Genomic DNA, 25,085 nt, shown 5'->3' on the forward strand with positions numbered 1-25,085 from the left:
TTAATCTTATTTTTTTTTCTTTTCTTTTGAGACAGCCTCGCTCCATCACCCAAGATGGAGTGCAGTGGCACGATCTCAGCTCACTGCAACTTCCGCCTTCGGGTTCAAGTGATTCTCGTGCCTCAGCCTTCCGAGTAGCTGGGACTACAGGCACGCACCACTACTCCTGGCTATTTTTTTATATTTTTAGTAGTGACGGGGTTTCACCATGTTGGCCAGGCTGATCTTGAGCTCCTGGTGTCATGTGATCCTCCTGCTTCAGTCTCCCAAAGTGCCGATCCCAAAGTGGGATTACGGGCATGAGCCACCCATGCCAGGCCAAAAATTCTGTATTCTATTATATATTACATAATATGTAATATAATATATATACTTACATATTACGTATGATATATATATTTATTTATTTTTTTATTTTTTTCCTGCAATGGAGTTTTGCTCTGTCACCCAGGCTGGAGTGCAATGGCGTGATGTGCGGTCACTGCATCACTGCAACCTCCAACTCCTGGATTCAAGCGATTCTCCTTCCTCAGCCTCCCGAGTGGCTGGGATTATAAGCACATACCACGCCCAGCTAATTTTTGTGTTTTTAGTAGAGACGGGGTTTCACCATGTTGGCCAGGCTGTTCTTGAACTCCTGACCTCAGGTGATCCACCCTCCTCGACCTCCTAAAGTGCTGGGTTTACAGGCGTGAGCCACAGCGCCCGACCTGTAGTACTTATATATTTTATTTTTTCTCCAATCTTTTAATCTTTTAATCATTCTCCAAAATGTTGCCTTTCTTCTCAATGCTTAGCAGACAGTTTGATAAAGAAGGATCCTTTTCTAAGTAGACTTCATATAGGAGAGTTTTGAAAACAGAATAAGAAGGGCATATTATTCCTTGTCAAAATATTTTCTTGTTGAAAATGGAAAATTTTTGCTAAAATCTGAAATGCATAGCAGATTAATTTATGCCTATTACTTCAGGTAAATAATCTCACCCGGAGTCTTTGTAAGTAAAATGAATGTTTACGCTTGATAAAAAAAAGTAGCAATTGTTGATTTCAACAGGGTTTTAAAGAAGCATAAATGTTATCCACCTCCTCTTTCCATCCCATGCACATCTTACTTTTACTTTAATAACTACACCTATGAATGTCCATCTATTAAACCCAAGCAGAGAGTAGTTTTTAAAATATTCCTTTCCTGTTTTCTGTTGAACTATTTTATAGACAAGCTATATAAAAAAGCAACACAAGGAACAAAAAATGATATCTTATTCTGGTGAAAGAAATCTGAAGTTGGGATCTAGAATACACATATACCTGTGTGCAAGCTCCAGTGATGTCAGTTCCTAGTACTAGAGAGCATTGTGACTCTGAGCAAAAGAGGGAAGACAAACATATGAACAGAAAACCTTGTCTTTTCTCAAACATCCTCAATGACTGTTACATGAAAATGAGGGCTATCAGGCTCATATCATTTTCAAAGACAATAGGTAATATGCATATGGAGAACAAAGACAAAAAGCATGCATAGAAATCAAAAGTGACTAGAAATAGACTGATTTCTGGAGACAACAGCATGTGTGCACAGACAGGTGCTACAGATTTAATGCTGACATGTCAGAGAAGAAATGTCAGCTTTCTTTATCACCAGTAGCTCTCAGCTTTTCAGGCAAATTGTTCTTCTTTGTACTCTACATTCTTTCTCCTCTTGGAGTTCCTTCTTGTTGCCTCTTCCTACTTCTTCACATCTTTCTACTCCTTGAGATACCTGCACTCACTGCTTGCACTTCCATTAGTGATTTTGTTACAGTATTGCGCTGTGTGTTTCCAGGAGTGGAGCCAATATGAAGGAAGTCCAGAAATGTCTGTCAAGGGAGACTATGAGATGATGACAGCACTCCTCTTTTTCTCTCTTGTGCTTCTTGCAATTAACACCTACATCTATCTATCCATCTATTTGTGTATCTCTGTGTCTGTCTGTCTGGCTATTGATTTATCCATCACCCATTCATCTACTCATTTGTTTTGGCATACAGCTTTTCGATAGAGGCAAACACTGCCTAATGGAATTGATCTACAACAAGACCATAGCTGGAATGAAAGAACCAGGACTCAGAAGTTAAGGCCAAAGTTAATGATGTTATTGGAATGTATAGTGTTAAAATAATATATTTTAAGACAATTTTATTTCAATTAAATGTGCAATGAAAACACAGGGGAATGTTTGAAGAATCTTTTATCTTTTGCCCAGGTGATATGCTTTCAGATGGGATTACATTTAATCTGAGAGTTAGAAAAACTTCACCAACACACCTTAAAGGCTTACTCCAACCATCAGAAAAATATTTGAACGATTTCCTTCTTAAACTGTGCACAACTTTTTACTTAGATATTAACTGTTCAAGGGGATCCCTGCACATGGATGTAGTCATGTTTGCATACATTCAGTGTAAATATGTGTACACACACACACACACAGCAGAGGGAATATTTTTTAAATTACTACACCTAAGTGGCTACTTTCCATCTCTATTTATTTTCTTCTGTGGAATAATGCAGACTATAACTAACATAAATTGAATGTACATGAGACCACATATCTTCACGTGGTATAGAGTGTGTTATCGCAGCAATTTTATAATGGCTCATTAGCCCCTGTGAGAGGCCAGTAATATGGGATAGCAGTGGATTTCTATCAACTCCATGAGAGAGATAAGTAAGGTGGCATCTTATGTAGGTTTCTAAATCCTCTACTTTGAAATCAGCTCAATAGCATATTTTAAATTCAAAATAGAATGTCTTCTGGTTCCTAATGATTGATTTAATGGTGGATTTGACCATATGTGTATCAGATGTGAAAAGTATTGTCCACTAAGTGGAGTAAAAATGATCTTTTACAGAAGGAAAAAAAAAACTGATTTAAATCTTTAGATTCTCATGGGATCTCATTAAGGTTCTCTTTCTTTAATACATTGTGCAGCCTAATAGTTATCAGCAGCCCTGCAGTGTGCATTGCTGATAGGTTAGTTTACACAGGATTAATTGTGTAATTTTGCAAGCAACCAGCACAGCGAACATTGATTTTTGCATTAGCCCCATGTGTTGTTTCCAAGGGGACTCTGCTTTCTATTTTAAGGTGGTGTTACATTTCACTTCTTATTAATTATAATTTCTGCTAGCATGTTTTATGCCCAATACGATTTATTAAAAATCCTTCATAATCTTTTTTTCCTAATTGTTATGTCCTTCGGTAACTTCATTAATTTTGAGCACTGATGTGTAAAAAATGGCAGGAGAAAATGGCATTCACAAAAGGTTCTCTGACCAGCCAGTTTCCCCGTGTTCCCATTGATAAGTTGCCACAAATCTTTTGCTAAAATACAGCAACAAATTCAGTTGCAGCCACTCCAGGTATGCTAAGTGAATAATCAGTGCAGGCAACAACCTGTTAATACTGCATTCCTCAAACCAAAAGAATGCGAATGTTCAAAGAGGTGTTGGCTATGCAGAACTCAGTCCATTTTCCACAATATGTATCTTAGTATTTTCCAGAAATACTTGTGTATTTGGAAGAATTAGAGGAAGGAATCTTTTGTTTGAATATTCCACATAATAGCTTAGTTCAACACTTAGCTACTATATTTTATCCGCTCTTGGTGGGATTATGAAATGCCTATTGAGGTTTCAGTGGAATCTTTATAGCTGGACTTGATATTCTCATACATGGTTTTGAAAAAACAAAACAAAACAAAATGCTGACTATGCACAGTTTAGAACTAATCTTTAAATTATTTTTGTCTTGAACTTGAAAATCAATTATTTGTCTGTGCCTCACCACCTCTTCCCTCATCTCAGCCTTCATGAGATATAATTTCTCTCTCCCTCTGGAGCACGTGGTCTCTCAAAGGGGAAGAGTCACATCTCCTTGTTTGTGCAGCTCTTGCTTTGTTTTGTTTAGGGTGGGTCCTCTCTCCTCTTTATCCCCATGAGTTTCTATAGTATTATAAAGGCCCAATAAGATTCTGTACAAAGTGGGTACTCAAAATGTGTCCTGAGTGACCAACTGGCCCCCACTGGAAGAGCTCTTTTAAACACTCTGTTACCAGAGCTTCAAAAACGGCTTGTTTCTGAGGGATCAAAGGAACTCTTGTATAATAAATTCTGAGCATTCAGTACATAATGAAGAGAAGAAAATGTGTCTTTTAAACTCCTATATGATGCCTGGATTATGTGAAGAGATGAAGGAAGTGGTGACTCTTTCTGGCTTTTGTGTCATTCACATTAAACAGGAATAGATGAAAGCAAAGGCTTAACACCGACAAAATCCCAAGTAGGAAGGCTCTGCATCCACAGCCTGTTCGCACATTCACAACAAACCACCAGCTGATGACTTGAAAAAACTATGGCTTTCTTTCATAGTGAAAGACTGACTTTGTTTTGTGCCTTTTAAACATCCACCTTCAGAAAGTGTAAACCTTTTTTTTTTTTTGACAGAGCGATTGGGTTACAATATTGTTACAGAAGGACTAGAATTAGAATCACAATACTTGGGTTCCACACTTGACCTTTGTCACTTGTTATGTATGACACTAAGGAAGTAATTTAGTCTGTAAATTAATTTTATTTTTCATCATTTATAAATAAACTTAGTAAAATTAACATGAATAATTGTTTCAAGGGTTTAATTTAGAAATCTTTGTTATATTGCGGTAAAATGTAGACTCTTATATTCTTATAGGTAGATTGCAATAAAACTCTACTAAGCAGTTACAACAGATCTTATTTCTCTAAATTAAGGCTGAACAATCTCTTTCTTCAATTCAACTTTGTCTGAGTAGTTTGAATGGCCCAGATCAGAGGTGATTTTTGAGACTGTTGTTATTGTGTTCAATATATTGTGCTCATGAAGGCATGTGCATATTTATGGAGAAAGAATCCTTAGCTTTCCCCAGATGCTCACATGTGTTTGTGATCGTAATGGGGTTAAGAACCCCTTAACCTGATAATTCAACCAATTTTCCTTTCACATTAAGTGGGAGTCCTACTATTTTAGTATTAAGTACCAGAAGGATGAATTTTATATGTTGCTTTATATTTACTATCGGTTTTGTCTAACAGGAATCTTGTGCTGTAAAATATCTACCTTTCAAATTCCCTGGGAGGAGAAAGACAATGCATACTGGAGATATGAATACTTCTCCACAATACTTATACAAAATAAAAATAATTACCTTGGTGATTTCCCATATTAAGGCAGATTTTTTTCCTTCCTCTTTCCTGTCCTCTCTTTTTTCTGTTAAAACCACCACCCTCATCATTACCACTGCCACTTTTATCTCTTCCTGCTTGAATTGAGTAGATAATTGCATATGTACAATTTCCTAGAGAACTGAAGCAGGCCTAGCCCATAGGCGAACTAAGTTTCAAAGCTTGCAAAGTAAGACTGGATTAACTATATTTTCTGTTAAGTGTTGGTTTTAATAAAAATAAAGTTTATATTAATTGAAATTTTCAATTGGGAGTGTATGTTTTAAAACCTTATTTCTTCTTCTTCTTCTTCTTCTTCTTCTTCTTCTTCTTCTTCTTCTTCTTCTTCTTCTTCTTCTTATTTTTTTTTTGAGACCGAGTCTCATTCTGTCATCCAGGCTGGAGTGCAGTGGCATAATCCTGGCTCATTGCAACTTCTACCTCCTGGGTTCAAGCAATTCTTCTGCCTCATCCTCCTGAGTAGCTGAGATTACAGGTGCCCACCACCACGCCCAGCTAATTTTTTGTATTTTTAGTAGAGACGGGGTTTCAACATGTTGGCTAGACTGGTCTCAAACTCCTGACCTCAGGTGATCCTCCCCCCTCGACCTTTCAAAGTGCTGGGATTATAGGAGTGAATTACTGCACCCGGCCTAGACCTTATTTCTTAATCTCTAAATGTGTTTGGTGTGACACTCAACTATATTTTCAGCTTACCTAGCCCAACATAAATTTTATTTTAATGAATGGTTTCCAATATTTTGACTCTCCTCATGTTAAAAATATCTCTGGATTTCCTTATTTTTGATTTATGTACTTATCAGTATTCGGCAGGAATGCAAGTCATGGCAACAACTGATGGTTGACCAGACGTTATGCTTAGAATTCATATATTCATCTCCTCAACTGAGAAGGTTTTCGTGTCTACCATTACTGACCTCACTGTGAGGAGGCACAGGAGAATCATGATCTCATTCTGTATATTGGCATGTCGTTACACATTATTAATTTAGTATTTTGAGTGACACAACTGTTTTTGTATATCAGTGTGTTTGTATACTGTCCCTGGAGCTCTTTGTACTGAGTTATTTTTATTTCATTTTTACTAACAATATTTTGGGAATTGTCATTGAATTTGTACCTTTTCTCCCTTGCACTTTACGATAATTAGCATATTGCTATAGTAAATTAGAAGTTTAATAATTAAGGTAATATTTAGATCCTGTCAATAACTATAGCCTACTTCATTTTTGGAACATCTTACTATGCCCCTTTGTAGCAGTTTTAGGTTTTTTAAGAAGTCATTAGAGTCATTTATTTATGCTCTGCTGATTAGCTACTTATTTTCACAGTTTTACAAGTTAGATGTTTGTACTTAGATGTTTTTTCCAGATCGAAGTTTCTATTTGCTCATGAGTAGCTATAAAATAATAATTATCATTAGTTAGACATCTTCTGTGCTACACAGTTTGCCATTTATATATTCTCATTGCCACCCTGTGAGTGAAATGAATCAGGGGTTGTTAACTCCAGTTTTTAAAAAAAAAATGAAGAAAGAGACATTCAGGGAGGTTGTGGCATACTCAAGACTCAATGGCTAACTAGTAAGTGCCTGAGATGGTGCTGTTCTGTTCATTTAACTTTACATTTTAGTCTAGAATTTTCTCATTACTCCACTCCCTTCTCTACTCAAAGACCTTTTTCTAAAAGAAACCAAGGAACAGTTAAAATTTGTTCTCTAAGGTTAGGGCTGGACTCAAATCATTTCTGACAAAATCAGTTTGGTCCTTTCTTTCCTCCTTTTTTTTTTTTTTCTTTTTCTTTCTCTCATAATGAATCAAGACATCCAGCCTCCTTGAAACCTTGAAGATATCTGAGAATACAAAGATACCAAACTGGAGTTATCTTCCTGACACATAAATCTGATCTTGTCATTTCCTGCTACAAATCCACAATGGTCTTCTTTTACAAGATAAAGTTTAATTATCTGAGCATGACACCTAGGGCTCTTCACATTCTGTGCAATCCAACTTTTTAGCCTCATCTCTTTTTATTATCTATTGCTTGCCCTCATACACCTCATCTTCAGCCTCCCAAATTTCATATATCTTCTTGACAATGCCCTGCTCTTTAAGGCGTCTGAGTTGCCTCTCTTGCTCCTGTATACCAGCCCCCAACCCCAACAGGAATGCCATTCTTTCCGTTGTAGCTTACTAAACTGGGCTACTTACCTAATCAAATAACTATGTGGCTTTGGAGAAAATAGTGTTTTTATTTCTTAGCAAGTTTATTTTGATGCAAAAAAAAAAGTGTAACGCATGATCATTAGAAATATATCTATTAAATTAAGTCATCTTCAATCTCTCTTTACCACTTTCCTCCCATAATCAATGGTAGCAATTTGATATTTGTCTTTCCAATGTTATTTCTCCTGTAGACATTAATGCATAGTATTTTTTTGTATGAGCAAAATGAAGCTCACATCCTATATAAAATGTTGTAGTGCTTTATTTCACCTAATATTATACAAAGTCTCCGCATTCAATATTCTTTGAAAACACAACTTTTTAAAATTATAAACTTCTCTAATACATAACTATATTCTACATATTTAATTATTTCTCTATGATTGGGCACTTAGGTTGTTACCAAGATTTTATTGTTATAAATGACACTCAGTAAAGATTTTTCCATTGGTATTTGGGCATGTATTAATATGCTTAATTCAAACTTAGTTAGATTTCTAGATCTGTGCATACTGGCCACGTGAACATAAAAATCTATGTTAGGATATTTAAAAAAGTCAAAATGCTCATAATGTTATGTAGAGATAAACAGCATATGATTTTTACATGTGTAATATATTCATACACATATCTGTGTGTGTGTATATGTGTGTGTATATGAGTGTAGCTGTAGTACTGGTTGAATATTAATATATCAATTGGGGAAGGAAATACACTGAAATATTATTTCATAGATGATGTCCATTTTATTATGTATACATGTGTGTATATATGTATATGTGTATGTATGTATACATATATATTTGTATTTTACCAAATATCTAGAGTAAGCATTTGTTACTTTTATGATAAAACAAAACTCCCACAATTATCCACCTTAACCAATTGCTGTCTCCTACAAATCCTTTCCAACCTGACTTCATGGGTAGAAAGCGAGTTTCTGCTGGTGAAAGAGTGAAACTACTTGAAAATTATTTATTGCCTCCCAAGGTTCACTGTAGCATGAGACCTTAGGTAGTTATCAAGACTAAAATACAAAGACAGCCCTGAAAATAGCTGGGGAGTGTGGACAAGTACTGAAAATTAGTGATATTTAAAGGAAAACAGAACGTTTAGCTCTTGGTTTACTTTGGGAGAGGATGGGATTCTGAGGCCCCCATGCTGGTGATGCAAGGATCTTAGAAGGTGGTCAGGGGTTGAAAGCCACTTGAGCAAATACTCAGTCCAAAGCAGCAGGTGTAATGGCTCAAGCAGGATACAGAGTAATATCCTGAGATTGTCTATGTTTAGATAAGTTTCTATTTTGGGGACACAGGGCTCCCCATTCATGGATGTGCCTTGAGTGTAGTGCCAGACACAGAATAGTCAAGTAATATGTTATTGGATGAATAAACAAAGACGCTTTGTACAATGCTCTGGGACAGAAAGGCTTCATAATAGTGATGTTAACATCTTTTCATACCTAAATAAGCCTAAAAGACTTCCAGGCAGTTTTCATATGTATTTCAATGTGACTTCATGATTTATAATTCTGCTTTCTAAACATTATTAAAAATATTTGTGTCACTCAGCTTGCAGCCATAAAGAACAAGAGTTTGCTTTAAAGGTGTACTGATGCTGTAGTAACACCTACGGCAATATTTAAGGTTATCAAAATTATAAAACTCCATCCTGGAGAAATGGTCATGTGACATTAGGCAATATGTAACATCTTTATGCCTTAGTTCAGTCGTTGTTAAATGAGGACATTTTTAAAAAGCAAAACAGTATCTACCTCATGGTTTGTAAGGATAAAATGAGTTAATAAAATGTAAAGCACTTAGGACAGTGCCTGGCCTATAGTTAGCCCTGTATAAGTGTATCCCATTATCATTACCAAGGAAGCTTGACATTGGTATTAACTTGCCCACAATTAACTGGTTTGATCAGGTATTAGTTCAAGGTGATATTTGAGTCTACCATCACGTACATTTTGGACTATATAGAAAAACATAGTGCTTCTCTATAAATGGTTTGCAGAATTACTACCGCAAATTTTAGTGGCCTTCTACTTCCAGGGGAGGCCATCTCCAATTGCATTAGAAAGTAATGTAAAGTAGGAACTGGGTCCTCTTTGAGATCTAAAAGATTATCTATTTGATTTATTCTTAACTTAAAACATTGACATTTTTGCTTATTGCTTTCAAGACTGTTTCAAACATTTCTTTTGATATACTATCTTTGATAGTCGTGAGAAAACAAGAGATACCTCTACCATCATACTCCAAGGTGGGAAACAGAGGACTAGCACCTCCAGAAGAGGGCCTCTGGCCTCTGGCAGGTGGGGCTTTTAAGTTTCATGATTTGGTATTGGTGCCAGGATCTGAGTTTTGAGGTTTGACTATGCAACATGCTTAAAACACGGCCTCAAGGGTTGTTTGGCTGCCTCAGCATTCATGGTGGGAAGACTAGCGAATGAATGGTAAGAGATTTGGACCTTGCATGGCAGCCTTTGGCCTCAGGCCCTGCTCCACCTGCTTGGTATTCTGCTATGATGAATTAGCTACAGCTGGTTTCCCAGGAGCTTTGTCATATCCACATTTGACTGCGGAAAAAAGAGGAGTTACTTAACTTTCCCAAAGTGACACAGCTAGTAAGTGGCAGAGCTTATTCATTCATTCAAGAAAATATTTATTGATGACCTGTTGTTTGCTACATGCTGGAGCTGGATCAAAACCCTCAAGTGTCTGAGTGTTATTGATATCATCAATCAGACCCAGGTCCTTCTGGGTCAGCCTTCTATAGGGAAGGGAAGTGGGGAAGTGTTCTTGAGAATGTGTCTTGGTTCCCCATGATGTTCTTGGACAGTAGTGATGAAATGCATATCCTCATTTCTATGAATAAACTGTGCCTGCACTGGCCAAAACTATGTCTCTCCTTTTTTGGAAGCTATTTATTTCTTTAACATATATGATCTATTATAGTAATGTAATTCTATTGTGTATGATTTGCCCTAAGTTTATTTCTGGAGGATCACCTGTCTTCCAAGTTGTAATAGCCCAAGGTTATAGAAAACATAGTGATAGTCACGTTTTGTGTCCCTTAAGATTTTATTTCAGTCTATCGGTTCTGTGTATTCATCTTTCCACACTAAAGATTTCTAATGTTTTTAATCTTCCTCTGTGTGAGTCCCTTGGCCCCAGTCTCTTAAATAATATAGTGCCTTTCTCTGTACCTCCTTCAGTCTCATTATTATAGAGTTTAAAAAAAATCATAGACTTCTAAGGCAAAAAAAAAAAAAAACAAACAAACTTGTAAATAGCATTCAGTTAAAATTCTCATGTTGTGCATAAGGATTCTGAGGCCCCAGTTAGTTAGGAAACACGTCATTAATAGGGAGTGTTACTACATACCTAGGAATCAAACTTGTTAGGACCTCTGACTTGCCTTGAAATATTCTTTGCTGATATTGCTCTATTACGCTGTTAGCCTCTGATATGGTTTGGCTCTGTGTTCTCACCTAAATCTTATCTCAAATTGTAATCCTCATGTGTTGGGGGACGGACCTAGTGGGAGGTGATTGGATTATGGGGGTGGTTTCCCCCATGCTGTTCTCATGATAGTCAGTGAGGTATCACAAGATCTGATGGTTTAAAAGTGTGTGGAAGTTCCCCATTCACTCTCTGTCTCTGCTGCCACCATGCAAGACATCCCTTGCTTCCCCTTCACCTTCTGCCATGATTGTAAGTTTCCTGAGGCTTCCCCAGCCATGAGGAACTGTGAGTCAATTAAACATCTTTTCTTTATAAATTACCCAATCTCAGGAAGTTCTTTGTAGCAGTGTGAAAACAGGCTAAATACAGCCTCCTTTAGACAGTTGAATATATCTTAAAAATAGTAAAAGACTGAGGTATAATCCGTTTGGATTCCTTTTCTTAAAGACGCTCAAGGTACTTGAGATGAGTGATGCAATAAGAAAGAGGTTCTACTGTAGATAACAGCACAGGCCTTGAGGTTACACAAATTAGGTTCACATCTTGGTGCTGACATTTATTCTCATTGTAACTTTGTAAATAATACCTAACTTATTTGAATTCATTTACTCTTCTGTAAGATTAAAGTTAGTGGTACCCAAATTAGAGGTACTTGTATTACATGAGATTATATCTAAATTGTTAAATATGATGTCTGACATATAATATGTCTTCAACTGATATTAGAAAAAAAATCACGTATGATGTTTAGTAGAGAGTCAGTATCTGTGATTTAGTAAAGAAATGCTAAAACTCGTGATCAGAAATAGGGGCTATTTCCATTTAGAATGGTCTTTCAGAAGTATTCTTAGAAAAAAATTGAACATCTTCACATTGCCTGTATAAGGTTTTGCTGATAAATAATTCCCAAAAGCAAACATTAACAGCTTATCATATTTTTTCTAGTTTTTACTTTATTGTACATTATTTTATGTTAGACATGTTGAAGAATTTCTGTTTGTGTGTTCATTTTTGCAGTAATAGTAGCTTATAGCCTATGGAATATTATGTGCCTCATGTATCATTCTCCTTTTTAAAAGATATCGTCATTCAAATTTGTATTGAGCATTTTGGCACACATTTTGAAGGTCTGGGCCTGCACGATTTGAGTGAAGAACTGATCCCCGTCAGATAAATGTTAGTTGATGACCAAAAAAAGGTGTTTTCCATCCCAGTTTCTTAAGAATATTGACCTAAATATTGACTAAAAGCTGAGGTGCTCACAGCCTTTTCTAGCAATTTAAAAAATCACTCAAAATCTCCAGTGTTTAAAGATCAATTGAGATCAGATACATTTTAAAAGGAAAAAAATTTAAAAATAGCCAGTTTTGATCTCAAATGCACACACATATATGTAGAATAGGCATTTTTTGTCAATGTATGTGTATTAAGCAACCAATATTTGGCAATCTGACAGCCATTGTGCTTGAGTACTAGGAAGGCAAAATTAATAAGATCATTTTCCCCGACCTCGACTTAAGGAACTAAAAGTCTTACATAAAACATTGTAAAGAAATGCTTTTCTGCAGTGGCTTACACCTATAATCCCAACACTTTGGGATCACCTGAGGTCAGGAGTTCAAGACCAGCCTAGCTAACATGGTGAAACCCCATCTCGACTGAAAATACAAACAAAATAGCTGGATGTGGTGGCGGGTGTCTGTAATCCCAGCTACTCTGGAGACTGAGGCAGGAGAATCGCTTGAACCCACGAGGCTGAGGTTGCAGTGAGCCAAAATCGCGCCTTTGCACTCTAGCTTGGGTGACAAGAACAAGACTTCTAATTCGTAAAAAAAAAGAGAAAAAAAACAAAAAAACAACAACAACAAAACAAAACACTTTTTTTTTTGTCTTGTGAGAATAAGGCATGTAGCTGCTCACACATGTGGCTTATACAGCAGCTGTCAGGGTTCATATGCTACCATGCAGGGTACTGTGTGATTTCCTCCTGATGGCTGAGTTGAGTGGGGACTTTCAAGTAGGGGGAACCTGGAGACTGATCTCAAGTGTCCCTCCCAGCTTCACTGGACATCATCAATCAGGACAATGATGTGGCTGCTGCTACTGCAGCTGCCCCTTGCTTTTCACAGAGCAGCGGCTAGATCTCAGCCCTGTGCTAAGCAATTTTTGCATGTTAGTATTGTTCCTCCAAGCCATTCTGCAAAACAGATACTATTATCCCTTATTTACCAAGGAGACAATTGGAGATCTAAAGGTCTACATGATTAGCTTAAGATCACACAGCAAGTAAGTGCACACTTGCTGTATTTTCAGTCTCTCTGTCTCTTTTTTCTCTGCTGTAGCATCTCTTTTGACAGACACTGTGCTGGTAATGTGCTCCCTCCTGCTCTATGAAAGTGTGAAATTCATACCTGTGGCTGTAAGGTGAAGGAACTATGAATACTACTATTAATTGATATGTGCAGCTTTAATGCATTCATTCATTAATTCATCTAAACAGTATATATATACATTTTAAAAGTATTTTTTCATAGGCTTTTGGGAAACAGGTGGTATTTGGTTGTGTAAGGTCTTTTATGCTGATTTGTGAGATTTTGGTGCACCCATTACCTAAACAGTATACAATGAACCCAATTTGTAGTCTTTAATCTCTCACCCCCCTCCCACCCTTTCCCCAAGTCCCCAAAGTCCATGTATCATTCCTATGCCTTTGCATCCTCATAGCTTAGCTCCCACTTAAGAGTGAGAACATATGATTTTTGGTTTTCCATTTCTGAGTTACTTCACTTAGAGTAATAGTCTCCAGTTCCATCCAGGTTGCTGTGAATGCCGTTAATTTGTTCCTTTTTACGGCTGAGTAGTATTCCGTCATATATATTTATCACAATTTCCTTATCCACTTGTTGATTGATGGGCATTTAGGCTGGTTCCACATTTTTGCAATTGCAAACTGTGCTGCTATAAACATGCATGTGCAAGTACCTTTTTCATGTAATGACTTCTTTTCCTCTGGGTAGATACCCAGTAGTGGGATTGCTGAATCAAATGGTAGAGCTACTTTTAGTTCTGTAAGGGATCTCCACGCTGTTTTCCACAGTGGTTGTGCTAGTTTACATTCCCACCAGCAGTGTAGAGGTGCTCCCTTTTCATTACATCCACACCAACATCTACTATTTTTTTTTATTTTTTCATTACGGCCATTCTTGCAGGAGTAAGGTGGTATCGAGACGTAGTTTTGATTTGCATTTCCCTGATTATTAGTGATGTTGAGCACTTTTTTCATATGTTGTTGCCCATATGTATATCTTCTTTTGAGAATTGTCTATTCGTGTCCTTAGCTCACTTTATGATGGGATTGTTTGTTTTGTCCTGCTAATTTGTTTGAGTTACTTGTAGATTCTGGATATCAGTCCTTTGTCGGACATATAGATTGTGAAGATTTTCTCCCACTCTGTGGGTTGTCTATTTACTTTGCGGACTATTTATTTTGCTAAGCAAAAGCTCTTTAATTAAGTTCCACCTATTTATCTTTGTTTTTGTTGCATTTGCTTTTGGATTCTTGGTCATGAAGGCTTTGCCTAAGCCAATGTTTAGAAGAGTTTTTCTGATGTTATCTTCTAGAATTTTTATAGGATCAGGTCTTATATTTAAGTCCCTGATCCATCTCGAGTTGATTTTTGTATAAGGTAAGAGATGATAATCCAGTTTCATTCTCCTTCATGTGACTTGCCAATTATCCCAGCATCATTTGTCGAATAGGGTGTCCTTTCCCCACTTTATGTTTTTGTTTGCTTTGTCGAAGATCAGTTGGCTGTAAGTATTTGGGTTTATTTCTGGGTTCTCTATTCTGTTCCATTGGTCTATGTGCCTAGTTTTATATAAGTACCATGCTGTTTTGGTGATTATGGCCTTATCCAAAGAGTATATATTACATTTTATTATGGTGCCAGGCAGAGACATTGGTACAGTTAATATATGCCCTTATGGAACTCAAGATTTCTTATACAGAATAAGGAATAAAAATAAATAGGAATATTTATAGCTGTTAGGCCTTTAGTTAATTCTGTCTAGATGGAGTTTCAAATTACTTATGATTTGCTGTCAATTCAGTACATGTCCCGACCTGCGGGACAGTCGAACGGGCCCTGGAAGGGGGAGTGGGAATGGAGGAGACAAGAAAACACGAGAAATGGAGACAAGACAGTATCCTGATCAAGTCTCGTTTAATGGCGGCGGTGCAATGCCTTATATAGGCTGGCAGGGAAGAGGAAGGGCTCAGAGCAGGCGGGGAAGAGAATAATGAGAGACGTCACCAGGCGCATGCTCGGTAGACTTAGTCTTTCCCGGGCATGGGAGGTTATCTAAGCGCGGGCGGGAAAAGTTCGCGCGCAGGTAAAGTTGATGATGAAGAACCAGGAAGTGCGCCATCTTGTCTCCACAATGCGGAGCTTAAGCAACAGAGGCCGTGGCAATTTCTGGGCCTCACGGCTCCGGACAAGTACATAAGGAGAAATTTACTTTATAAATAGCTTAGAAAGGAGTCATGTCGTAAAATGACATGTCTCAAAATGTCTCGTGAAGCCAACTTTTCTTCCAGCAGGGCAAGAGATCACCATTTCTCTTGCTGAGCATCTAATGAAGTCATAGGTTTGCTGTAGAGGCTATGTTGTGTGAAAAGTACTACTTTCAAATATTTGATAACTTCAGAGTCACAACATGCTCATATTCAGAAAACATGTGACCCTGACTTCCACTGATCTGCAGCTCGCATATTACACCAGCCATGGGTAGGTTATTTGCTGAGTGTACCCTCATAACCCAGTTTTTACTGTATCTTGCTTTTGAGCAAGTACTATTTCTCCTTCCAGTACACTTCCTCTCTGTTTTGTTTGTTTGTTTGTTTGTTTTTTTACTTTGCCGCAAGTCAGTAGAGTTTAATTTAACTAGTTTATTGTGCATACACTATGTTTTCTTTCAGTCATACTTTTCAAATCTTAGTAACAAAGCAAACAACCAATAAGGACCCAAATGGTTGTTTTGCCTTAAATTACTTTCTTTTAGTATTTTCTTTTAATATTCTTCTCCATTCTTATTTTACATTCAGTGGGTATATTTATTTGTATCTCTTAAGTAAAAGAAACTAAGAGACTTTGAAAAAAACACACAACTTTTCACTAATAATAGAGAATAAGATGTTAGTATCTATGTCAATGGTGGTGAGGGAAAGGGTAAACACTTTCTAGAGTAAATAAATTCAAAGGATTGTACGTCATGTTAATATAAAAAAATTAGAAAGATGTTTTCTTATATTATAGTAGTGTATTGTGTATATACCCTTATCTAATAATGTTTGAGCCTATCCCTCCACTATGTGTATATCCTAAATTGTACAGAGACACTAGTATGCTAAAATTTATCATAAGAAAACGGTAAAAGGAGAGAAATGTTTAAAAATGAGATGAAAATCATAAGTACGTGTGTATGTGTGTATATATATATGTATATATGTTTCAATATTTCTTGTTGCATTCTAAAGATGGTCTGTGTACGTCTTTCCAGAGATCATGCACCTACAACATGAAGGAATGAAAGAAAACCTAATAATACAGAGACTGGCCAGGCACAGTAACTCACGCCTGTTGTAATCCCAGCACTTTGGGAGGCTGAGTGGGGTGGATCCTGAGCTCAAGATATTGAGACCATCCTGGCTAACATGGTTAAACCCCGTCTCTACTAAAAATACAAAAAATTATCCAGGCGTGGTGGCAGGTACCTGTAGTCCAGCTACTTGGGAGGCTGAGTCAAGAGAATGGTATGAACCAGGGAGGTGGAGCTTGCAGTGAGCCAAGATCACGCCACTGCACTCCAGCTTGGATGACAGAGCGAGACTCCATCTCAAAAAAAAAAAAAATTAAAATTAAAATAAAATAAAATAATACAGAGATAATTCTTCATTTACAGTAAACACTAAGAACACACACACACACACACACACACACACACACACACACACACAGAGAGAGAGAGAGATTAGATTAGTAACAAAGAACTTACATACATGATTAATGTGAGTGCCTTCTGAACCAAAGTTGAAGGAAGCAGATGAGAGCTCTGTGGGTGTAGGCTGCTGCTGTGAGCATACAAATAAGTTTGATTATAGCTACAGTTTCCATGCCTAATACCAAACAACTGCCTTGAAATTCCTAAGTGAGAGTGTGGTGGGTAATTCAGCACAAGTACTGATCTCTGTTGTCATGAGTGTCCTTAACAGCGGTAAGAAATGGGGACCCATTGGGAAGAGCCGCCTGATGTGGCTTCTTGACATGATGGATTTTGAAGAGATGTCTTAGATCTAATGTTAGAACAATAACAGTAGTACCATGGCTGTAGGAGATCCTGAATGCATGACATTCTTTATCACTGAGATAAAGAACATTCTAGATTAAGTCATTTAATGTTCACCTCAGCAAATGGAACAGCAGGGTCAGCAAATCTCATTTTGAATCAACATATGCAAACATTGCATTATTTCTTTTCCCCACTGAGAGACTGTTGTAACACACACAGGATGCTGCACACAACAAAGTGGGAGCCAGGTTCTGTATTATTCTACTTAGGTAAACTTCTATTAGCCTGCAGAAGTCAGTGAACACAATTATATTAAAACAATGTGTACCATGGACTCATTGGTTAGAAGCCATATTAAACGCAGTTTCGTGCATGGTTAGTCATCCATAAACATTTCTGTTTATAATAATAATGGTGTCAGAAGTAGGCCTTATGGGGCTGAAATGAGGTTACTAAACAAAAGTATTAAGGGCAGAGTCTGTGCAGTGTGTCACTTGGTCAACTGGAAAGCAGTGACGACTTTTCTTATACTTGCCAGGGTGGAATTCTTCTCAGTGTATTGGTGTGAGGTTGTCTCCGGAGGCATTGCAATCTGTTTATAACTTCTTGGCAACAGCTTTTGGAATAAGGCCAAAGAGATTGTCAAATAATACACAGAGTGGAAATGAGTTGCTTGAATTTTTCAGCCGTCTTCCTTTTCTTAGGGCCAAAGATGTAGTTTTTATAAATCTCCTTAATCCGTAACTTCTACCAGAATGAGTCAGAATTATTATCATGGAATTTAGCTCTTTCTAAATGATGGTTCAGTCATTAAATTATGACAGGCTGCGTATGCCAAAAAAAAAAAAAAAAAAAAAAAAAAAAAAAGTTGGGGACTTACTTTGCTGGGGATTTGTTTTTTCTGATGCACTTAATCGAAAATCATAGTTTTTTTTAAAAAGCGGATGGCATTCAAAACAAGCTTAAGCAATCTTTTTGAGATTGGGAGCCAATCCTTGAGACACCTGGGAATGAACAGTAAGAGGATTGGATATATTGGTTGAATCAGTCCCCTTATTTCACATGTTGTTGTTTTAAGAGATAGGCGGCTTGGCAAACCAGGGTGAGAGATGACCTCTTGAGTTGAAGGCTTATGTTCACTCTTCAGTTCAGAGGTCTGATCTTTGAATGCTTCCTGACAAAGCTCTCCTCATTATGGTCTATATCATTTTATTTTGACAGATTAGTCACAGCATCAGACAGATGCAAGTAGCTATTGTGCCACACAGGTCAGGAGAACTGCTTTGTAGAAATACTTACAATTGTGGTCTGTTGCAAAATACGTGAATTCATGAGAGAAGACACATCGATAATGTTTTCAATAAGAAGTGTAATTATGTGGCTGCCTTTTGCATGCCTGCCCTCTCTGCTTCTTTGTTCCTTGATAGAAATTCACAGGACCCGTTTTTTGGCAACACAGTAATACTATTGCTTAGGTATTTGAGTGGAAATTTTGAGGGGTGTGGGGAGAAAGAAAAATTAAATCTGTTTTTTTAAAGAGAAAATGTAAAAATTAATTTAAAAGTGACTCCTTAAATGACAATTATTTCCAAAATTACAACTTTCTAATCTATCCCTAGGTGCTGTAAACTGCAAACCATAATCCTGTCTTCATACTGCAAACAAATCACAGTGGAACTAAGGGGAACTTAATTTACTGGTAAGAGTATTTTCCTTAATCGGTTGTTTTACGCATTTTTGATTGTATTTAATTATTGCAGTACACAGTGCAGGAGTCACACAGAATAAAGATAAGGAGACATTGCAGAACTTACGTCTTCACTACAGTCTTAGTGTAGATATGGACCAGATATATCATACGGTGAAGGTTTTTTTGTTTTTTGAGTTCCATTAAATTGCTGGCTTGTTTTTGAAAGAGCAAAACCCTTACATTAAAGTCATTTTTCTTGTTGGCTGACCTGTTAGCATAGTCGAAAGTGGAGTATTTATAATATTTATCAAAATGTAATTTTAATAGAAAATAGTCTCGTCACTGGGATTTGAGAAGGTTGACTTCTAAGGAGGCTTGAAGTTTCAATGAGAAAACCTGTATTTTCAGGGGGTAAACAGAGCTTATGCTTCATAGTCTGAACGACTTTCAGCTTCAGTCACTGTTCCTTGAATTTGAATCCATTTGAAATCTGACCTGACTCCTTGATTGGAGTTTTTTCAAATTCTTTGTGCAACACTAACCTGAATTATAACTAATTTCAAAGAGTTTGGAACAATGAGAAAAGTCCACGTTGGAGGGAGGGCCAAACACACAGTGATGTAGTTCTAGTTAAGCTATTTAGCTATTTTTATGATCCATATTATAAACCACAAAACTGGAATAATAGTTGTAACCGCCTACAGGTGCAGCTTAAATTAGATTATTATGATAATGCATATTAGCACTGGGTTTGGGGTTTGGTCCATACCATTGTGTTTGGTTCAGTAAGTGCCAATAATTAGTATCACAACTAGTTTTGAAGACAAAATGATGGGAGGTAAAACAAAAATGAGTAGTAATTTTTTTATCAAAGATGAAAGAGTGATTTTTCTTACTTTCTCAAGAGCACATTATGTCACCAAGAGAATATGCACTCCAGAAGAATTAAGATGTTACTTGGTGCATGAACAATTTTTTTCTATGCATTTGTTGCAAATGAGACCTTAATACGAATATAAAATAATGAAGACAATGTGGAAAGAGATAGAGCATCTTGACTTCATGAGTCGTTGTTAGCATACCTGGTTCCTGGTAACCCCCAGCGGCCTTCTAAATGAATGGAGGCTATACCAAGAATCAGTCTATGAGGAAATTGTGTGCTTTGAAAAACATTTGCTCTCTTCTCTCATCCACTGGAGTGGTTTGGTCTCCACTATTTTTAGATCTTCGCTTTGGGACTTTCCCCAAGAGGGGTTCTCCACACAGACTTTCTCACCACAGGGGTTCTTCAAGTCTCTTGTAACATTAAAAATGGTTTGAAGTATATTCTAATATCCTTAGAGAAAACTCTTCCCAAAATCTGATTAATCAGTTCCTTTGATGATTATTGTATGGGATACATTTATTCCATTAAAACCCTTTTATGATTTCACTTTATATGAATTTCTAGTTCATAAGAAACATAGGTAAATCTTCTGAGATAGTAATGAACAAAATATAATACCCAGGGTATTAAATTTTAAAAAAGAGATTTTCATACTATCATGAGGAACCGTAATTGTGGTTGTGTCATGATGATATATTAATAATTGTGTCTCTTGACATCATGAAAATGGATGGTAGCCTGCAAAACACACTTCTTGCTCATAGCCCTGCATTCTTTCCTGTATTTTATTGAATTATGTTTATTTCTTGTGTTCCTCTTGGTGATTGATGAAATCATTATTTAATTCAATAAAATAAGTTCCCTTATTATCAGTTTTCACTGTGCTAGGGAAATCAGTTATCAGGTTTCAGGAAGGGTTTGTGGAATCACAGTCATAAAACACCCACACCCACACCCACACATGAACAGGCATTTACCTAATCTTCAATTTTCTTTTGAGAATCTCTCGTTCAGAAATTTCCTCCCACAATACCCAGCCTCTCAAGAATTTAAAAACAATGGAGTAAAATACTCTTCAAGCTCTGATTAGATTACAATATATGAATGCTAAATTTGTTTTTATGTGTTTCAACACCCAAATTTATCTGAACGTAGGGCAAAATAAGCAGTTTAACTGTTAGAAATCTTATGAGATTGAGTTTGTGCCTATCAGATGAATACAGATTTATATATACATTTCAATTATTGCTCTACCTATGTAAAATTTATTCAAAGGTGACGTTATCCATGCATCTTAACAGAAGGCTTAAATAGTTGAATGGCAGAGACTACATTTTTGCTGCAGAAGATCATGATAAAACATGTGCTGAGACTGCTTGATGGTACTTATCTCTACATACTGCATCTCATACTGATTTATGGATTTGGATGGCTTATTTTATGTCAAAGACATAAAGAGAGTAGAGAAGAGAGAATAGTATTTTCATTTAAGTCTTAGTTAAGTTCTATTCTATGAGACGCTATAGCTGCCTTCTCTTGGTGGTCTGTGAAGTTTTTATAAAGATATTGATTATTTTCCAGTGACACACAAATCTACTGTCAGAGACCACTCAAATGCTTAATTACACCAGGGTTTGGCTCCTATACCCTGAGGAGGACCCGATTAACCAAATCCTCCTTTTTAAACGTTCTCAGGACAATGAGCTGCACATTCTGTACAAATGCAGTTTGCTTGACTAATTTTACCTCTGCCTCATTCCAGCTCTGTTTACATGCTTCATGCTCAGTTGAAATTAATTATTTACACAATGGTCTCGTGAACATATCTTTGAGGGCAAGTTAAATTTTTATTTGCATCATTACCTGTGAGAACACAACCTGGGGCTTATTAGATGCTTTGTAAGTGTAGAGATAGGGAGAAAGAGGAAGAAAGAGAGGAAGAGAAGGAGGGAAAGATTTTCCTGATAGATCACTTCTTAGACACTTTCTGTGCTGAGAAGTTCTGAGATTGCCTCTCTGGATCCTGTTATCTTGGCAGTCTTGCTAAGAGTTTCCATTAACACTTAAACGTGGTTACTGATGAGTCTTAATGTTCCCTTAACTAGCAGATCTCTGATGGCCCCACCTAGCAAGTGGGACCCTGGTCAAGAAGTTCACCTCTGTTAAATAAATACGCATAGATTTTCAACATCCCTTCAGATGCATTCAGAGATGATAAAAGATTCCACTGGATGCTAGAACATTGTGCCTAAATAATCAAAGTTGTATGCTCCTCAACAATGATGCTAACCCATATCCTTTTTTTTTCTTTCCCCTGATGTGAGGATATGAGTGCATCCGAACTAGTTCCATGCCCTTGTCCCAGAATTAATCATTCCTATCCATATTTGATGTCTATACCTTTTAAATATTTATGGGCTGTTATGTTCCTTTATTGTTGTTCACCCACTCTGGGGACAGTCAGAAGCCTCACATTTCTTCCTTAGCCAAACACCCCATTCCCTTCATCCTCTCTCGGTTGTTCTTTGGATTACCTCCAAATTGCATACATAATTTTGGTATTGAGGTGCCAAAAATACATTTGTTTCAACTGGAGTCTTATTGAAGTTGCTTTTACTCAAATCACGTACACAAATAAATGTAATTTCCAAGGCATGAAAATTCAGTAAGTTCTCCAAAGGGAAGCTGAGGTATACAAATATTTCATTATAATGCTACAGGTAGATTTTAAGTCACTGGGAAAATTACATCTCAAAATCAAAAGATTATAGAATGAGCACTATATGGAGAATTACATTTTAAAGCATAGGCCTGTGATCATTTTGCAGGTTTTTGTTGTTACTGTCAGCCTATTGGTTTTTATTAATAATTTTATTGAGGTATAACTGATACACAAAGGACATATTTAATATGTACAATTTGATGAGTTTGGACATTTCCAAAGACTCATGAGACTGTCACTGCAATGAAGGTAATACATGTATTTATTACTTCCAAAAGTTTCCTCTGTCCCTCTTTGTTTTTGTTTGTAAGGTTGTAATAGGCTCAAGCTCAGTCTTCATAGCCTTTCTTTAAGTTAATTTTTTTCTTTCTTTGCAAATTTAGAAGGCAGATTCATTTCATCAAAAGAAAGCAGTTGCTCAGTTGCTATTGCATTGCAGATAAAAGACTGACCATAATGACCATTAAATTATTAGAGAATAAAAGATACCGAAACTTAGCAAAACTTGGGTGATCTCTTTAATAAGCAGACACTTTTAATCTTATATTGACATTTAAAAGGACTGTTCAAGTAGCAACATGACAGACTGCACATATAAAACGTCCATGAAAATATGTAGCACAACCAAACAAATAACTTAGAGCAAAATCCAATGAAAGGAGAAAATTGTGTTTCCTCAAGAAAATGCTACTTTTGCCCTAAGGCAATTCTTGTTGGAGAAAAATACCGTGTAGAACATTGACACAAATCACAGACATCTCTTCTAAACAGTGGATTTTATTGGACTGCACACGTGTGCAGATATTTAAGGCCTTGGAAAGGAAGCAAACCAGTGAAATATATCACTATTATCACCAACACAACTGCAGAGGGCAAAGAGCAGACACATCTCAGATCCTAGTGATGAAGCAGGGAATTAAAAAGTAAATCAGAGCCTCTGATCAAAGGCTAATTTAGTCTGTCATAATTGATTTGCAGTGGAAGGAAGCCTCATGCACAAAGATCAAAGATTAGTGACTTCACATTTACCACAACATCCCCACCCTAAAGAAGGGAAAAAAATTAGAGAGAAGAAAGGGGAAAAAAGAAGAAGAAACATATCAAAGCTCACTAAGAACCCTGTGCAATATAATCTACCTTTCTTAAGGATAGCATGCATTATTAGAGAAATGAAAATGAATTTTATTATGGCATGTTTGAGTTCTACCTTTGAAAGAGTGAGAAACTGGCACTATTGGCTTAAGTAACTTATTTGCAAACAGACATTATTAGGCAGGGCCTTTTGCTGCAGTTGCTTCTCTTTTATTTGTAGCCCTTCAAATGCATACATTAAGATTCTCTTCACAACTGCAAACAGCAGGTAAATAATTGTGTATTTGAGAGACTGTTGCCTATTGAATTTAAGTTGGTCACAGACTTCAGTCCATGCTAACATACTAATTGTTAACTTCCTGTTAACCAGTTTTATCAAGCCTTATGTAATTTTTGTTGTTTCAGTACATATTGTGAGTGTAGCCGGCTCCCTAGCTGTGTATGAATATTATATGGGGAGGAAAAAGTCCTGTTTCTCTATTCTTTTAGAATCTGTACCTGGGGCCTGTGAATTAAACTAACAAAAGATAGACTGATAGGAGAAAAAAAGCATACTTTTTTTTTTGAGACAAGTCTCACTCTGTCACCCAGGTTGGAGTGTAGCGGTGCAATCATAGCTCATTGCAGCCTTGATCTCCCAGGCTCAGATGATTCTCTTGCCTCAGCCTCTTGAGCAGCTGGGACTACAGGCATGCATCACCATACCTGGCTAAGTTTTTATATCCATAGAGATGGTGTCACACTATGTTGCCCAGGCTGGTCTTGAAATCCTGAGCGCAAGCAATTCTCCTGCCTCAGCCTCCCAAATTGCTAGGATTACAAGCCACAAATTTTATTTGATGTTAGTAATTTAATTTTTACATGCAGAGAGGATATCATAGTAAATAAGTGAAAACTCAGAAAAGCAATTAGACCAGGTTTGTATACCATTTTAACTAAGGGTGATAAATTGTGCAGAAGTGACAAGACAAAGGAAAAGAGATTTAGCCTTCTAGGAGCAGTTAATAGTGGGAAGTTAAGTATATGGGCAAAACTAGTGCAAGATTAGGGTTATTTTTAGTAAGATTTGTCTGTGCAGATCCATCTCAGTACTGAGTTTCTATCTCCAGTGATAGTGGTTGTCCTCCTGGTACAGCAGTGGGAAGGGGGAAGACCCTCACAAAAGGAAATGCATGTCCTCCTTTTAGGCATATAGTGGGGAGGCAAAGAGCTCTTTCAGTATTTGCTGTTCCTGACTGCCTTCAGCTCAAAGTAAACCTTATGCCAAAGTGGCGTATTTTGGGGTGACATATTCTGATCTCTTTCAGTTCCTATACATTATATTTTCCTGTGATTATGCTTTGTGTGTGTGTGTATATATATATATATATATATACCACATTTTGTTTAT

The 25,085-nt window shown here is 36.8% G+C and overlaps 1 protein-coding gene across 6 annotated transcripts in view; it reads left to right on the plus strand.

Annotated features, from left to right (window-relative positions):
* Window positions 1-25,085, plus strand: part of CHL1 (cell adhesion molecule L1 like) — a 215,005-nt gene that overhangs the window by 34,029 nt on the left and 155,891 nt on the right. For all 6 annotated transcript variants that reach the window (XM_017859615.1, XM_017859618.1, XM_017859614.1 and 3 more), the window contains exon 2: window positions 18,925-19,004. The gene's annotated coding sequence lies outside the window, so the exon portion shown is untranslated. The remainder of the gene's footprint in view (window positions 1-18,924; window positions 19,005-25,085) is intronic.

This window comes from Rhinopithecus bieti, unplaced genomic scaffold, assembly GCF_001698545.2.
Source record: "Rhinopithecus bieti isolate Rb0 unplaced genomic scaffold, ASM169854v2 scaffold_49457, whole genome shotgun sequence".
Lineage (NCBI taxonomy): Eukaryota > Metazoa > Chordata > Mammalia > Primates > Cercopithecidae > Rhinopithecus > Rhinopithecus bieti.